This window comes from Mauremys reevesii, unplaced genomic scaffold (assembly GCF_016161935.1).
Source record: "Mauremys reevesii isolate NIE-2019 unplaced genomic scaffold, ASM1616193v1 Contig124, whole genome shotgun sequence".
Lineage (NCBI taxonomy): Eukaryota > Metazoa > Chordata > Testudines > Geoemydidae > Mauremys > Mauremys reevesii.
In genome coordinates this window covers 129037-145403 of record NW_024100743.1, presented here as the reverse complement: position 1 = coordinate 145403, position 16367 = coordinate 129037, and the positions used below count along the sequence as shown (strand labels likewise).

General features: G+C 53.3%; 1 pseudogene; it reads left to right on the top strand.

The window, feature by feature from the left end:
• Positions 1-16367, top strand: part of LOC120392923 — a 48333-nt pseudogene that overhangs the window by 21948 nt on the left and 10018 nt on the right.

The window sequence follows — 16367 nt, the reverse complement described above, 5'->3', positions numbered from 1 at the left end:
TTCTGCTTTTTAAAACCCCTAGTTTTCGATCCACAATGTGTGAGTGTGAGTGTGTAAGTGAGTGTGTGTGAGTGTGAGTGAGTGTGTGAGTGTGTGTTTGTGTGTGTATGAGAGTGTGTGAGAGTGTGAGTGTGTGTGTGAGAGAGTGTGTGTGTGCGTGTGAGAGTGTGTGAGAGTGTGTGAGTGTGTGTGAGAGTGTGTGTGAGTGTGTGAGAGTGTGTGTGTGAGTGTGAGTGTGTGAGTGTGTGTGAGAGTGTGTGTGAGTGTGCGAGTGCGTGTGAGTGTGACAAGGAGGCTACCTTATCTCTTTGTCCCCAACACCTTCAGTTGGCATCTTGCAGGGGAAACTGAGGCACCCACACAGTATTCAGAGAAAATATTAAGAACATTCCCACTTCATCACCACAGGTGCAACAAAATATAATACTGTATATTGAAGTAGGCAAGTGCTGCTTCTGACTTTCCACTTTTAATTGACCCTTGTGATCTTGTGGCGCTGACGCGTTGTAGCTTCATTTTATATCGGCTTACAGGGCGGGAGCGGGGCGGGGGGCACCACCATTTTGGGCCCCACCAAAAATTATACAAACCTGCTGCCTATGCGCCTGTACTAGTTCTCTGAAGGTACTGTGTGTGTTTGCTTGTTTGGGTGTCTGTTTTTTGGCAAGATAAAAGTGGTAAGAGCCCTTTCCGTGTGGTGTCCAGATCTTCAGAGTCTGTCATCCGAGATCTATTTCAAGCATTTCCCCTGCCCTCCACACCACACCACACCACACCTCTCCCACTCCCAAAAACCTCAATGTTGCAACTTTTCAGGAGTTGGGAATTCTGAGGAACACAAAGCTATTTGCACAATCCAGAGAATCCAACCACTAACACCAGTCAATAGCAATATTGATCCTAACCTTATTGTTACTTAATATGGAATGGCAGAGGGCTCCATGTATGCTCCCGGCTGTGATTCTGGCTTTGGTGGACCAAGTCAGAAATAATTGTGCCCATGGATGTTTCTACACATCAGTGGGGCACCTTTTGAAATGGTGCCACTTGGAGATCTCTGTTACTAATGAAGTGGATTCTATCTAGATTGCATGCTTCTAAGGGAAGTGGCATCAGTTGCTGATTCCTGGGCTGGGAGAGGAGTTTGCTCCATTTCTGGGAAATCATTCAGTACTGCAGAACTTCTGCAGTTCACTGGCTTTAGCCAGGAGGAGCTTTAATAATATCAAATGCCACCTAGCTGTTATACAATGCTTTTCAGCAGTGGATCTCTAACTGCTTTGCTAAAGAGGGAAACTGAGATGCAGGGAGGAGAACTGACTTTCCCCAAGTTCCCAGCAAACCAGTGGCAGAGCCAGGAACAGAACCCAAGTCTCCTAATGCCTAGTCTAGTGATATAGCCATTAATTTACACAGCTTCCCTTTGGGAAAGTGAAGTCAGGTGAAGTGTAGCTGTGGTGCTGTACAGGGCCGCCCAGAGGATTCCGGGGCCCGGGTCTTCGGCGGTGGGGCCCCCACTCGGGTAAGTCGGCGGCGGGGTCCTTCCGTTCGGGACCCCCGCGCCGCGACTGCCGCCGGGCCCCACCGCCGAAGACCCCGGAGAGGAAGGACCCCCGGCCAGCGAAGACTGGGAGCGAAGAAGCTCCGGGGGCCCGGGCCCCGCGAGAGTTTTCCGGGGCCCCGGAGCGAGTGAAGGATCCTGCCCAGGGCCCTGAAAAACTCTCGTGGGGGCCCCTGCAGGGCCCGGGGCCTGGGGCAAATTGCCCCTCTAGCCCCCCCCTCTGGGCGGCCCTGGTGCTGTATTTACTGAGCAGGGAAAACCAAACTACAGCGGAGATGCAGGTGAAGAGTTCAGAGGCTCTTGGCTTGTCTGTTTAGCCTGGGGTAGGGGAGAGTAGAGTCGCCTGCATTCCAAGTTAGCACAGGTGGCTGAGATACCCTGGGGATTCCGGCAGCATAAATGAATGCAAAACCACTACGAGCTTTGCATGTAGATAACTACTGGGACTAGTGAAAGAGTGAAATTGACTTTTGTGCCCTCTAGCACTAAGCAGTATTTACAGGTTTAGGGTAAACCTAGTTCCTGATATTTAATTACTTTTGCAATAATCATTTAGCCTTTTACAGTCTTTACAGAATAAACCATATAAATACAGGGATTGTCACCCACCACTGAAATGCAGCCCTCTGGGATAGAAGGCTGGAGCCTTTCCATTGTTTTGGTTTTTAACTTGGGCTTGTGCCCTTTTATGTTTATTATTTGTCGATGGGGGGGTTTAATTTTTGCTTTTTTTTTTAACCTTAGAAATATCAGGAACGTCAAGTCTAATCTCTCTGGAGGACTTGCTGAATGACCTGACAATAAACATGTTAGACCAAGCCCTTTAATTGAAGGAGTGGAGATGTGCTAAATGTTTTCACAAGCCCATCTTTTATCCAAAATGCTGATTTGTCATTGACGTTAAATATGTTATACAAACAAAGCTTTAGTCATTCTCACTACAACCCCCTCTCACATTTCCCTCTCTAGCCTAGTGTCATTTTGCTAGTTCTCCAGTCCTCGGAGTTTTCCGAGGCAGATGAGCAAGGTTTATTGTTGTCAAAACAGGTACAATTCTCTTCAAAACCTACCTTTCAAGTCTTCATCAAAACAATAAAAGCATAAGCCCAATTTTTAATTTGCATGTCACCTTTGAGGACAGCAAATGGAGAAATGTCTTTATCCATTTAGAACATGAGGACAGCTTGCTTGGAGTGCCAGATGGGAGTGAGGTTACTCCTAATTAATTCTGCAGTTGAACAAACAGAAAAATGTGTGAGGGTGTGTGTATTTTTTTCCTGATCTCATAGGCGGTATTAATTTGGTCCAGCAGATCTAGATACAAAGAAGTCTTTGTTCTGGAAAACAGAAATTAGGACAATAGCCTTGTGATATATAACCACTGGGCTTCTGTCTAGATCCTCTATTACAATGGCATCCTTTGAAATAAATGACAAATAAAAGGGGAAGATGTTTTACATCATAAGAACCATAAAATTGGAGTTGATATACCTCATTGAGTCTAGCTATAGTGAATTGCAATGGCTAATTACCCAAACAAAAACAAACAAAAAATCCCCGTATTTCTTTTGTAAGATTCCAGAAGGGGAAATTGTATCCCTTGTTTAAAGTCATAATTAGTATTACGTTAGCGATAATGACAACATCCTTAAGAGCCTGAGCATCAGACCTCTCATTTTCTCTTCCTGTGTGAGTGATGCCACAGCTGCCATGAAGACTGGTTTGAAAGAACTCCGGTTCTAGCCCTCTGTTTCTGGCCATTGTGATGACATTCCTGCTGGCAGAAATGTTAGCACATCTACCCCTAGGATTTCCCAGAGTCATCCCTTATTCCTATTCATTTGGAATGCTACTCCCCAGGTTTTAACTTTTAGCAAACCTTTGTGATCGCTTGCAAATGAGCGAACCTGTTAAATGAGGTGTGCCTGGTAATTTTCATAAGCCAATTATTTTGGGTTGATTTCTGCGTGTGTAGACTGGCAGTGGCACTGAATATAGCCAACCGGGTTTTTTTAATTAATAAAATGATCATGTTTCTCGCATTCTCTAAAAGCAACCTGCATTATTTCTTCCAAATCCTGGATCTCACCCCATAGGTCAAAGCAGGGAAGGAATACTCCTGTGTAAAACCAAATGATGCCCTTTCCCAAGTGCCTGTGAGTCATAAGCTTGTGTCATACTGTCAGCTTGACATTCTAGAGTAGTTGTTTTTGGATGATGCCAATGTCAGTAATCAGACTCAAAACAAAGAGCCATAGTCTTCCAATTGACGTCCCTACACGTCAGTGCTTGTATCAATGGAAGCTGCATGTAGGGGTGTCATAAACAGATAGTAAGGGTTAAGGTCTCTTTTACCTGTAAAGGGTTAACAAGCTCAGTAACCTGATGAACACCTGACCAGAGGACCAATCAAGGGACAGGATAATTTCAAATCTCTGTGGAGGGAAGGCTTTGTCTGTGTTCTTTGTTTGAGTGTGTGTGCTCTCTTTGGATCTAAGAGAGGCCAGACATGTCTCCAAGTTCTCCTGGAGTATTTCCTACTATCCAGTATAGTGAGTATTAGTTAAAAAGGCGGATTAGTCTTTTGAGTTGCTTTCTATATTTGCAATTGTGTGTTTGCTGAGAAATATCTTTATTTCTGTTTGCTGTTACTTTGATTATTCTGAGGAGGAGGGAGGGGAAGTCTCTCCAGTTTTTATAAGTTAGACCCTGTATTTTTGCATCCTGGTAATACAGAGATAGTGTGCTCTGTGTCCATGCAGCACCTGGGGCCCCGATCTCCGGTGGGCCCGTAATGCACCGAGCACCGTCCCACCCTGTGAGGGCTGCTGTTCCCCCAGGAATGTCACCCAATACCAACAGCCAGCAAGGCTGTGTGCAAAGAGCAGCCTGGGGGGTGCTGGGCTGGGGAGTCCCCACTGCATGCCTGGCTTTGCAGCTCTCCTCTCTGCAGGACCCTCCATCTCCATGCACTGCATGCATTGCATTGCAGGGCGCATCCCCTCCAGCAGGGAGCAGTGCTCGCACATGCGCACGCACACACACACATGCACAATTGCTCCTGGACACTGACCACCCCCCACTACACTGCCCCCCCACAGCACGTGAACTACGACCTCACCAAGAACTACCTGGACCTGGTGGTGACCTACACGTCTGTCATCATGTCGCTGTCGCGTATTGAGGACCGCAAAGCCCTGATCAGGATGTACAACTGTGCCCACGAGATGATCCAGGGCAGCAGGTGAGAGGGGACTGAGGGGGGTTGTGCAGGAGAGAGTGGTTCACACAGTGCTGGGCTGGGCCACGGGATAAGTTAACCAGTGGGACTCCCTGCTGCAGAGTATGTGTGGGTCAGAGGGCTCCAGGGGGCAGTGTATAAATCCCAGAGGTAGTGCCATTGTGGAAGAGTGAGGGGCACTGGCAGAGCCTGCAAGGTCATTTGTCATGAGGTGCATGACCCAGGCATTGCATTGCAGTTTAGTGAGGGGTGCACAACCGCATTGGGGAGCAGTTTGCTGAGGGGTGCATGACCCAGGCAGTGGGGGGCAGTTTGCTGTGGGGGCATGAACAAAATCCCTGCCCTTGCTGTCCCTGTGCAGCGACCCCAGCTATGCCCGGCTGGCCCAGATGGTGCTGGAGTATGACACCCCACTCAAGAAACTCACTGAGGAGTTCGGGCCTCACACCAAGGTGAGTGACACTGGCGATGGGCCTTGCTCATGGGGGGAGGGGCGGCTGGCACCTTCAGTGATAACCACTGGGCACAGCGAGGGGCTGTGGACCGGGTGAGGACGTGGCTGGCCCTAGTGATAACCACTGGGCACAGTGAGGGGCTGTGGACCGGGTGAGGACGTGGCTGGCCCTAGTGATAACCACTGGGCACAGCGAGGGGCTGTGGACCGGGGGAGGGGGTGGCTGGCCCTAGTGATAACCACTGGGCACAGCGAGGGGCTGTGGACCGGGGGAGGGGGTGGCTGGCACTAGTGATAACCACTGGGCACAGCGAGGGGCTGTGGACTGGGGGAGGGGGTGGCTGGCCCTAGTGATAACCACTGGGCACAGCTGTCACTGCATGAGAGCAGAGTCCGGGCCGCATGCACGGTCCTGTGAGAGGTGCCCCCTGCCCGCCCCTCACCCCTGGCCTTTTCATTGGGCCCCTGCCCCACGAGCCCCCTGACTCCTTCCTTTCCGCAACCCGGTACAGCTGCGCGCCCTGCAGCTGGTTCATTCTGAACCGCACCTAGGGAACGACTTTACACACTCGTGCTGCACACGTTGCACTTCCTCACCCTTGTGTCCCGCCCCGATACCAAGTGGCTGGATGAGGAACCCCGGTGGGCCAGCCTGTGCTCCACCTTGGTCCCTCGGCCCGCCAGGGACATCAGTTGGCTACTCCTTCATGGAGCCATGAGCACAGGCGCGAACCTGGCGCGGCTCACTCCATCCTGACTCCTGTCCATTTTGCAGTGTGAGGGAGACCCTGACACTCACCTGTCTGCAATGCTCCAGGTTGCAACCCCTTTTCCGGCTCCTTCAGAACCTCCTGCTGAGGTTCTGGCTGCACTTTTCCTCACACCTCTTCATATACACACATCCTGTCCGCAGCCCCACGAAGTCGCGAGACCTCCTCAGCAACCTCCTCCTGGTGCTGGCCAAAGTGCTCCATCTACAGCACCAGGAGGAGGATGCTAGACCAGGGGGTGCTCTGCGGCTGTGGGTCCTATTTCCGTTCCTCCCTTGTCTCACGCATCTGGGCAGAGTTCCTATGGGTGGCGTCTACTGGCTCTCTAGACACCTTTGAGGAGCAGTGGATGCTGTCCAGGGTACTCTGCTCAGTGTCCCCTTCTGGATCCCTGCCTTTGAACCTATGACCCTGGTTGTGCAGGGCTCCCTGGGGTGCAGCCTGGGACTGTGGTACTGCTGTGCCCCCTTTGGTTTCTGCAGCCTGGGAGGTATAGAAAGTCACACCTCCCGCCTTAGGTTACTGCAGGAGGGTTGGTCACTGACTAACTCAAAGGCAGTTTGTGTTATAGTTCTCTTGGCACCCAGCCATCAAGGCCATGAGGTGGCGTGCCTCAGTTTCCCCATTCACACACAGCTAACCAGGTTTGTTATGGTTTCTCTGCTGTGATAAGCTTTAAATCTGTTTACAGGTATTAACTGAGAACTAACGTTACCATAAGCCAGGGGTGGCCAACGTGAGCCTGAGAAGGAGCCAGAATTTACCAATGTACATTGCCAAAGAGCCAAAGGAGCCCCTGATCAGCCCGCCCCCTGCTCCCAGTGCCTCTCACCCACCAGCAGCCCCGCCAATCAGCGCCTCCCCTTCCCTCCCCATCAGCTGTTTCCTGGCATGCAGGAGGCTCTGGGAGTGAGAAGGGAGGAGCGAGGGCACAGCAGGCTCAGGGGAGGTGGTGGAGTGGGGGCAGGGCCTGTGGGGTTGAGCAGTGAGCACCCCTGGCACATTGGAAAGTTGGCGCCTGTGGCTCCAGCCCCAGAGTCGGCGCCTATACAAGGAGCCGCATATTAACTTCTGAAGAGCCGCATGCGGCTCCGGAGCCCCAGGTTGGCTGCCTGTGCTATAAGGTTTAATGTCAGTAACAAAATTCTTATCCCAAAACTTAACATTAATACCAATGTTTTTTATCACAGATGGGTGTTTACAAGTATCTTTGTGATACCAGGCCCCCTGTTCAGATAGTGTCGTTTGAGGTTAGTTTGTTCGGTACCCAGGGTGTCCTTTGACTCTCTCCCATGTAATCAGTCACTGGCTTTTCTTTCTCTGAGCATTCCCCTCTGGGAGGCTCTTAATTTAATTACGTTTCTAGGATTTTAATATCTCAGGGTGTGGCCAGATAAGGGTCCAGGTGGATCCTGCACACTGGCTGGCCCTTTGGGGGGCTACCACCCAACCCCAGGACTGTAAAATCCAGTTTCGTTTTTGGGGTTACCCAGTGTTTTCCCCTCCCAGCCCTGACCCCTAGAGGGCTGTGATCTGTGCTCTCTGGGCTAGGTGTCTGTTTACCCTTTGATCAGATTCACCTTTTCCCAGCAGCTTTCCCATAACTGCTCCCTGTCTCTCACCAGCCTGGGGGAAAACATCCCCTTCTCTGTCAGCTGGGTTATTTCTGTTCTCACAAACTACCACCTGGCAATTTCCTGGTCTCAACTCCTCTGCCGTCACAGGCATTGGAGCTGCATCTTGGTTTAAAGAGACAGTTACGTTTCAAACACGTATCAGAAATAGCATCCTGAAAAACTGGGACCTGGATTGGGGTACCCTCCGCCACCCCTTTCTCTGTCCCTGAGAAGTCAGCCGTGTGACTGCTCCTCCAGGAGGTCGGTTACACAGGTCCTTCTCAAAACCTGGGTCCAGGCTGAGTGCCTGGATGCACAGATGCTGACTCAGCCATCCAGTCCTGGGCGTCCTCTCCCAAGAGACGTTCCTGTACCCCCCCTATTCCTTCTCCAGTCTCCTCCTCTGGGCCCCCTCCCAAAACACATTTCTCTGTGCTCCCTAGGAAGGGGTCCCCTCCCTTGTTCAGCTGCAAAACTCTGGACAGTTTCTTTAATCACTGACAACACCTCTCCTGTCCCTGCACCTGAGGGCATGTTGCCTTCTGCTGGAAAGGAGCTAGTCTCAGCCCCTCCCATACTTGGAAGCACCCTGCTTCCCTGTGTTACAGAGTCACCAGAATCCTCACCCACCTCAGTGGTTTCTGAGATCCCCTGCTCTTCTCTGGGCTCTCCTCTGGGACACATTGCTCTCTGCTCCCTAGAGCCTGGCTTGTCTCTGGTTCAAGCTGCAACTTGCTAGCAGTTAAGCATTGGCCTGCTAAACCCAGGGTTGTGAGTTCAATCCTTGAGGAGGCCTCTTAGGGATGTGAGGCAAAAATTGGTCATGCTAGTGAAGGCAGGGGGCTGGACTCAATGACCTTTCAAGGTCCCTTCCAGTTCTAGGAGATTGGTATATCTCCAATTAGTTAACAACCTGGATAGTTCTCTCCTGGCAGGTGTTACCCCCCATCCCTTCCTGATATGGTGTTCCTCCAGCTGCAGGGCAGGAGTTGGTCTCAACCACCCTCCCACTTGAAGGCATGTGGTTTCTCCCTGCTGCAGAGGAATCAAGGAGACTCTCCCATTCTCTCAGCAGTTCCTGAGACCTTACCCTTTCCCTTGGGGATCCCAGCATGAAACTCCTTCTTGCTGTGGGTAAATACCTTAATCTGAGGTACACAGAAAAAATCATTACCAAGAAGCAGGTTGACTAGGAGGTGTTCCACTACCCCCACTCTCAAAACACTTTCCAAATCTTCCCACACCGCATGGGTTTTAGCTAGCGGTACAAGGAATCTGCTTTCGCCCACCCCACAATCTCTGCCGTTTGGCCAGGGAACATACTGGCCTTTGAGACCACACTCTGCTTAACCGGAGAGATCTGGGCCCCTGTATCCCTCTGCCCCCAGTACTCCCTGCCATTAATTTCGATAATCTTAACATGCTCCATATCTGGTTCTGCAGAGGCTAACCTCACAAAACCAATATGATAGGTTCCAATTGCTTGGGGGAGGGGGGTTCTGTGTTGAGGACAGCAGAACTAACATGAGCTGTTGGTTCCCTGCTTCCTCCTAGCACGAGGCGTTTATTCCTCAGATGCTGGTTGGACTTATATTGATAGCACCTTTTGGGCTCTTCTGCTTTTACAGGATGTTTGGGACAAGGGTTAGAGGAATGGTTTTGGGGAGGGGAGTACTCAGCCTCTCAGCCATCCTCCCTCTTGCTAGGGATAAAATGGGATCTTCCCTTCCCACCAGCTTTAAACACCTCTTTCAGTGGTTTGTTTTCAATAGACACCTGGGTCCATTCAAAGGCATCAGCAAGAGACGCCGTCTCATCCACAGACTTTACATCTTTGTCCCATAGACGCTGCTTTACATCAGCCTTACACATGCCTAGGAAATGCTCTTGAGCAACAAGATCCAGCATTCCCTCAAAGCTTGTAACACCTTTGCCCTCACCCACTTTCCCATCAAATCTTTCATTTTGTTCTCATATTCCCCATTACTCATACCAGTATCCCTCTGAACATGCCTAAATTTAACGCTGTATGTTTCAGGGGAATCTGAAACCTTCGCAAAAGCGTGTTTTTAAATTTACAATAGTCTAAAAGCATCCTCCATAGGCATTTCATTTAATACATTTAGAGCTTTACCAGTTAATTTTGCAGTCAGGGTAGGAACTCTTAGCCTCAGGGATCTCATGCACTGCACACAGCCTTTCAGCGGTGCTCAGATATTCAGCAACATTGTCTGCCTCATTGTATGCAGGACATAAATGATCCCAATTGTGGATTTTTGGAGTGATGGGAATTCCTGGGGCTGGTGGGTTCTGGTTCTGCTTCTCTAACAGGTTCAGTTGGTGTTTTCACTCTCTTTCCCTTTCCCTTTCTCTTTCTCTTTCTCTTGCTTCCCACTTCTCCTTTATCTCCAGTTCTTTCAGGTCCAATAGTCTCTGGTGCTCCCTCTCCTTTTCTGCAACCTGCAGCTTCAAAAGCTCCTTCACAATTGCTTCACTGCTTTCACTCATTGTCCTGATTTTCTGTCCCTACTTCCCTCACCCAAAATAAGCAAACAGAAAATAAACTGGTAGCCTCCTCCTGACTCTCCTTAGCCACCACACTTAAAGCCTTCACTTAAAATCTTTACACCAGTGTACGAAGTGCAAATCTTGCTCAGTACAACAAGCTGTGTATTTCACCCTGCTCGCTGCGTCACTGTGATGGGATCCCCGGGGTGCAGCCTGGGACTGTGGGACCACTGTGCCCCCTTAACGCTTTCCAGCCTGGGCTGTATCTCACGATGCCTTGTTAACGATGCCTCCAGGTGCTGGTATCACTCAGCACAACCGTATGTGGAGCCCCACACCTGGCTAGATTGCATGGATGCTCCCAGAGCCACTCACAAATCACACAGAGAAAGGCACCAGAGCCAAATCCCCACAGCTCCCAGCACTGTACCCCAGGAATACATCGTCTTGCACTGCTCAAGATGAGCAATGCAGATTTATTAATTGGTTCATCACTTCATCAATGGAAAGTGGACATACACCAGCCTTTGCAAAACCTGAGCAGATTTGCCACACACTTCATACAAACTCACTGGTAAAGATAAACAATTAAACATATTTATTGACTGTAAAAGGTAGCTTTTAAGTGATATTGAGTGATAGGCAAAAAGTCAGTTAGTTACCAAAAGAAAAATAAATATTAGCACGCAGTCTAAACTCGACCCTATTAGACTGGGCATCATCTAGCTTAAGCAGTTTTTCTCACCCCAGTGGATATTGCAGTCCATAGTATACAGGTTTCCTCCTTGAAATCTGGGCCAGTCCCCTCAGATGGAGGCTTCAGAGTGTCCTTGATGGCTGCAGTGTAGGTGGGTGAAGGAGAAAGGCCCAGTGTGTCTGCTTTATACCTCTGTCTACTCTATCTGTCCACCCTGTCTGTTTTATACCCTCCATGTGCTCGGGGACACAAGTCCAGGCATGTCTGGGGGGCATTGCTGAGTCTTCAGGCAAGGTTGAGCAATTCGCCTGGTGTGGCCTCGTGCAGGTGAATCACTGAATTGTAGCTCCCTTGCTGGACAATGGTTGTTGATGGGTTGTTTGAAACCCCACCCTGGTGTTGGTTACTTTCCTTGATGTTGCTTCTGGGGAGCTACTGTCTAGTTGATTCCCCAACTTACAGCATGTTTTAGTGATCGCCATACAACACAATTTTCATAACTTCATATGCATTAATGATACACATATATGGACAGAGAAATGACTTTCAGCAGATCGTAACCTTTCCCCTGATACCTTACAAGGCATGATTATATGATTATATGAAAATGAAGAATATGGGGGTTACAGGACACTCCCCCAAGGTATAGAACAGCGGTTCTCAAACTTTTGTACTGGTGACCCCTTTCAAATAGGAAGCCTCTGAGTGCGACCCCTCCTTATAAATTAAAAACACTTTTTATATATTTAACACCATTATAAATGCTGGAAGCAAAGTGGAGTTTGGGGTGGAGGCTGACAGCTCTCGACCCCCCATGTAATAACCTTGCGCCCCCCTGAGGGGCTCTGATCCCCAGTTTGAGAACCCCTGGAATAGAATGTCACAGACCCCCACTCCCGACTCTGTTCTTCCTGAGTTGTCCCCTGCACTCAGTTGAACCCTGGGTTCAGTGGCTCCTCCTGTAAGGTTTGGGGAGGGGTCTTTAGATCCGGACAGGCTTGTGCCCACCTGCCACCTGGAATTCAGTAAGGCACAGCTGGCCTGCAGTTGTGCCAGCCTGGCCTGGTGTGCATGTGTGATTATGCTGATGGTGCATGTGAGGGGCCGGACGCTGCTTGTGGGGCAATGTGTGTGAGACCAGAGGTGTGGTATGGACAGCTCCTGGCTCACTCCAGATTCTCAGCCAGGGGCAGCTGAGATCTGAACCTGCCCCAGCAGGCCTGGCCCCACATCCAGCCCCAAACCTAGCTCCACATAATGCTTTATGCCTGGCCCCAGGCCCCCTATGGTGCTATCCTCCCCTGAGAGCAGCACATAGTTACGGGCTCATTTCTGGCCCGCAACATTCCTTCTAGGAGGTTTGTAGTTGTAGCTGTAGCTGTTGTATTGCTGCTGCTGCCCCTGCTAACTGCCCCCTGCCCCCTCCAGGCCGTGACCAGTGCACTTCTGTCTCTCCATTTCCTCTTTGCCCGGAGGAACCAGTCAGCTGAGCAGTGGCGCAGCGACCAGCTCCTGAGCCTGATCAGCAACGCGGCCACCATGCTGAGCCCGGCCAGCTCGGATGTCGTGAGTCTGGACTTCCGGGGCCTGGGGGCCGTCGGGAGGGGCCCTGAACGCACAGCTCAGGGGGGTGTTGCCCGCAGGACACTGTACGATGGCTCTGCCTGCAGCCGGCTCGCCCAGCTGAGGGGGCTGGGACAGACCCCAACCCCTTGTCCAGCAGTGTAGGGACCAGTGTAGGGACTCCCAGCATGCATGGCTGACCCCTGTCCATGGGGAGTGAGGGCAGGGTGCCTCTTGGTGCAGCCATTCAGGTAGGACCCCATGATCCCAAGTGCTTGGCCATGGGGGCTGGGGGGCTGGGTCAGTCCCCCACAAGGCCAAGGGGGCAGTGAGGGCCAAGAGCCAGGACAATGCCCCCCCCACCATACGTACCTCTCACAGTACGAGGCCCCCAGTGTGGTGGGCAGGCAGGTGGCAGGGAAGGGTTAACACTCATCACATCACCTGCCTAGTCCTGGGGGATCAGGCAGGTCCCACCTCTCTGAAAGTCACAAGCACCAGAGACCAGAGAGAGACCAGCCCTGGCCATTACCTCACACTAGCAGCCCCAATCTGGGGCCTCGGTGCTGGGGATCGCTGCCCCTTTTGGCCCAGCAGCACCTGCGTCTGCTGACCTCTGGATGCCTGGCAGTGCCTGCTCACCCCATGGTGATGGGAGGGGGCAGGATGGGGAGTCGGGGTTGGCAGCTCCTCTGTGCCCCTTGTGCCCCTGACATCCCCCTCACTACGCCCCTTCCCCTCCTTCTGAACCCTTGTGCCCTTCACCCCTGCCACCCATGCCCTGCCACCTACTGTATCCCTGACATGCCGCACCCCGGGGTCCCTCGACCCCTGCCGCCCCAGCCCCAGTGCCCCTCATCCCTGCCACTTCCTCCCTGTGGCCTGCCATGCACCTGCCACCCCACCCCCTGTGCCTCCTGACCCCTGCCACCCCACTTCCTGTGCCTCCTGACCCCTGCTGCCCCAGCCTCTGTGCTCCTCACTCCTGCCACCTCCTCCCCTGACCTGCCACATTCTGCATCCCTGCCATGCCCCTTTGCCCCCTGCCGCCCCACCCTCTGTGTTCCTCACCTCCCTGCTGTGCCCCTGACCCCTCCCCTCTGCCCCTCCCTGCAGTCGGCTTCCTCCTGTGCCACGGCTGCCTGAGCTCGAACCCGCAGTGCCTGGAGCTGTGGAAGCTGGGCCTGCAGGGCTCGCTCTACATCAGCCTCATCCGCGACGACGCCCTGCAGATCCACAAGGTCACCGAGGAGTTCTTCAGCAGTCTGAAAGGGTAAGAGGGCGCTGGGGGGGCAGCAGGTGGGGGGGGCTGGCATGCGTGGGGGCTGGCACGGGCATGGAGGATGGCTGCTGGGGCAAGGCAGGCTGGGGGTGGAAGGCAGGTGGCGGGGCAGGGGCGTCTGGCAGGGAGGCGGAGGGTAGCTGCTGAGGGCAGGGCAGTGGCAGGGAGGCAGTGGGCAGCTGGTGGGGGGTGTGTGGCTGGTGGAGGTGGAGGGGGATCCCCACCAGACCCAGGGGAAGGGCAGGGAGCACCCAAAGTGACTAGTACAGTGTCCCAGATCCCAGGATCGGTGCCACACCCCAGCTTTGGGACAGGCCCTTGGAGGGACTCCTTTAATGTGCTGGACCCTAAGGTGGTCTCACTTCCTCCAGGGCAGCTATGGGGCCTCCCAGCCTCCTGAGACTGACCCTCGGGGCTCCAGCCCTCCTGCCCCACCCTGGGAGCTCTGCTCAGCAGCTCCCTGAGCCAGGCTCCTGGTGCCGCTGGGTCCCCTCGTCAGAGCCGGACGCCCCTTCCCCATCTCCCCCAGCCCAGCTGTGTCCCCTGGAGCCCAGTACTGGAGTCTTCAGCAGAGCGACCCAAAGGGGAAAGCACAGGCTGACGTGGCCAGGCCGGGGCCCCAGGGAGCTCCTTTTTCAGGCCTCGTGTCTCCCTCTCTGACTTCCTCCCTTCCTCAGCTCCCAGGGACTGGGGGTTCCTTCCAGCAGCCAACACTCAGGCACCCACCTCCCCCCGCCCAGGCCTGCTCTCCAGGGGGGCCTGCTCCTCCCACTTGGCGCTGGGCATGAGGTATCACTGTCCTGGTGACTGGATTTTCCATTGAGATGGGTCGGCCTCAGCCAGACTTTTAGTGACCTTCAGGGTCAGCTAGCCAGGCAACCCTCCCTCCCCGCCCCATCTCTTAGCCAGCCCCGAGTGCAAACTTAACCCTTGTCCCCTTCACAGGGTAGCAATGCACAGTCTGGGGGAAACTGAGGCACGTACGGGCATCAAAAATATTACAGAAAATTCCCACTTTGTCACATGCAGCAAAATCTGTGCTGGAGTCCAGTGGGTTGGGGGTGGGAGGGGGCTGAGCTGCGCTGGAGGCTGTGCCAGGGGCTCTGCTTCAGGGGGCTGCACGTGGCCCATACCCCAGCACAGATGTGCAAAGGGGGCGCGGCTGCTGCAAGGCCCATGTGGCACCCGCTCTGCCTGGCGTGGCCTGACGGGACATGGGCCAAGAGCGAGCGAGGGGAGATGGGAAATGACCCCTGCGGGAAGGGGACGCTGTGGATCCTGCCCTGGGGTTGGGAGTCGGCAGCCCCAGCACCACAGGCCAGACTGCTCCCCGTAGCATTGGAAAAAATACTCTAGCGAAACACTGCAGGTTCTCCGTGGATTATCTTCAGAAAGAGCAGGTCAAAGGGCGACTAGATCACAGTCCCTAGTACCTGCCGCCGGAGAAACGGAAAAGGGTGCATTTAGGCTCCTCAGTCTAGCAGACAAACGTCTGACATGCTCCAGCGGCCGGTAGCTGAAGGCGGCACGTGAGCTGATTTTCAGTGGCGCTCACACTGCCCGGGTCCTGGCCACTGGTCTGGGGGACTCGGCATTTTAATTTAATTTTAAATGAAGCTTTTAAAATATTTTAAAAACCTTATTTACTTTACATACAACAATCGTTTAGTTCTATATTATAGCCTTATAGAGGGAGACCTTCTAAAAATGTTAACATGTATGACTGGCGACACCTTAAATCAGAGTGAATAAATGAAGACTCAGCAGAGCACTGCTGAAAGGTTGCCGACCCCTGGAGTAGACAGTTGGCAACCCTGCCCCCCGCCACACCCACATCAGCTCTGCTCCATTTCTGTTCACTAACTAGGGCCATGGCCTGGCTCTGGGCTCCCCTGCCCTGGGAGCGGCCCCTGCCCAGCCACAGGCCCATGGGAAAGACAGCTGGGAGCGGGAGCTGGTGGCACCACTCCTGGCAGGGCAGCACCAAGCGCACAGCGCCCTGTCCTGGCAGCTAACAGAGTCGCTCTGCTCGACTGGGGGAGCTGCAGGGCTGATGGTGGGGGTGTGGTGATGTGGCTGCCCCAAGCCCTGGGGCTGGGCTCTTTCTCACCCCCTTCTCCGCCTCCCCCAAGGCTTACACCAGTGTGGCCAAGGCCCCCATGCAGCTGCGCGAGAGCCCGGACGTGGGCCGTGTGATGAACCTCATCATGTTCCACTCCAGGATGCTGGACTCACTGGAGGAGCTGGTAGTGGAGACTTCGGACCTGTCGGCTTTCTGGTGTGTATGCGCAGTGCCTGGTGTGGGCAGGCCAGCACCGCCCGGAGCCCGGGGCCAGTGCTGGGCCTGCCTCAACCCCATCAGTGCCTCAGTTTCCCCGTCGCCCCATTTGGTGCAGGAGAGGATCTGCTGCCCTCGGAGCCGTGGTGTGAGGCCTGTTCACTGACTTTTCTGGGCAGGGGTTGCTCTGGGAGCACTGGACAGTCAGATGGCGGGTGGGAAGAGTGTTGCTAAGGCCTGGCTTCTGGCCCTATACTTGGCACATTCAGACCCACGCCCCCCAGAACCTGGCTCTGATCCAGGGTATGAGGGACTGAGATGCAGCTGCAGAGGGCACAGCAGCCAGTGGGATCCAGGCCTCTGAGCAACCTGAAGGGGCTGGGGTGGTGCTGCTCAC